The sequence below is a fragment of the Eurypyga helias genome, unplaced genomic scaffold (assembly GCF_000690775.1).
Source record: "Eurypyga helias isolate BGI_N326 unplaced genomic scaffold, ASM69077v1 scaffold1548, whole genome shotgun sequence".
NCBI lineage: Eukaryota > Metazoa > Chordata > Aves > Eurypygiformes > Eurypygidae > Eurypyga > Eurypyga helias.
Genome location: NW_010264772.1, coordinates 14,315 through 15,974, shown reverse-complemented (window position 1 = coordinate 15,974; position 1,660 = coordinate 14,315). Strand labels below are relative to the sequence as shown.

The 1,660-nt window shown below is 48.1% G+C and overlaps 1 protein-coding gene across 1 annotated transcript in view; it reads right to left on the bottom strand.

Moving 5' to 3' along the window:
- Positions 1-1,660, bottom strand: part of ERLIN1 (ER lipid raft associated 1) — an 18,893-nt gene that overhangs the window by 3,171 nt on the left and 14,062 nt on the right. The window lies entirely within an intron of this gene.

The window sequence follows — 1,660 nt, the reverse complement described above, 5'->3', positions numbered from 1 at the left end:
GACCCTGCCGATTCTCTTCGGGGTCAGCAAGTCTACAAAGAACCAAGTGGCTTCCAGAGAGGGGAACAGGACACAGGCAAGTCCAGACAAGTCTTCATATGCAGTGGAACAAGGGAACTGTTTCCATGTGACAGATACCCTGGTCCTGGCAAACACAAGCTGCCTGAGGAGAGGGAGCCAGCGTATCAAAGCAGGACATTCAGGAGCCACAGAATGGTTTGGGTTGGAAGGGACCTTAAAGATCATCTAGTTCCAACCCCCCTGCCATGGGCAGGGACACCTTCCACCAGACCAGGTTGCTCCAAGCCTCATCCAGCCTGGCCTTGGACACTTCCAGGGATGGGGCATCCACAGCTTCTCTGGGCAAGCTGTTCCAGTGTCTTATCACCCTTACTGTGAAACATTTCTTCCTTATATCCAATCTAAACCTGCCCTCTTTCAGTTGAAAAACATTGCCCCTTGTCCTGTCACTGCAAGCCCTGAAAAAAGCCCTCTTCATACACTGAAAGGTCACAGTAAGATCTCCCTGCACCCTTCTCTTCCCCAGGCTGAACCACCCAAAGAAAGATTTATGGGATGTCAGACCAGAACATCCTTCAGTGAAAGGAATTTTCTAAGCTCCTACCAAGTCCCTAGAAAGGTACTGCATGCAGAAAGCTCACCTCAGCAGCCACTGCGTGGTATGCAGGGGGATATTCTTTCTACCTCCCTAATACCCCCCTTCACCAAAACACAGATCAGTTTCCAGAAGTACGGTGTGAGAGACCTTCTCTTGAGTTGTCTCAAAGCTTGCTGACAAAGCTGTGAAACTTCCTTGTGTCTTGGCTTTCTGTGGCTTGGGAGCAGGGATGGCCTGCAGGCCTGAATAGATAAGGGCCAAATGGCCTACCAACAGATGCAAATAGCCTCTGGAGACCAGTTCCGAGCAAGGACAAAGAACAACGACATCACTTCATCACTAATTTTCCACCCTCTTCTGTTTTCTCTCTCTCCTATTGCTGTTTTCATACAACAAAAATAAACTTCTTTGTTAGCAGTATCTGCCCTCATTTTAACCCCCAAGCCTACCAAAGCACATAAATGGTCACGTGGTGGTCCTGTGCACGAAGTGGGATCAGCTGCTGAGAGGGTGTGCAGGAGGCAGGAGTCAGCAAAAAAAACCCAAAACAACCCTATAAGACTGTGAGACCAAACCGTGACGGGGACCTTCCCCACAGAAGGCTATCAGACTACAGACCAACGGGATGCCACTGGATCCATGAGGGTGACTATGTCTTGCCATTCTATCCCGACTGCTTGCTAATTTTCCACCCTCTTCTGTTTTCTCTCTCTCCTATTTCTGTTTTCATACAACAAAAAGAAACTTCTTTGTTAGCAGTATCTGCCCTCGTTTGAGTCTTAATCTCACTCTGGGTGCAACAGCAAATCTCCCCCTTCCAGGGATAACTGGGCTGGGACACACAGCTTTTCCAACATGGGCAATCCTCTGCAATCAGGAAAGCCATGAGATCTTTGAAAAACCTCCACCAGCTGCTTCTTTTTCAAGCAAATGGTTTAATCTATTTAACAGATTTGGAGGGGGACTTTTTACAAGGGTCTGCAGTGACAGGACAAGGGGTAACGGGTTTAAATTGAAAGTGGGGAGGTTTAGATTAGACAT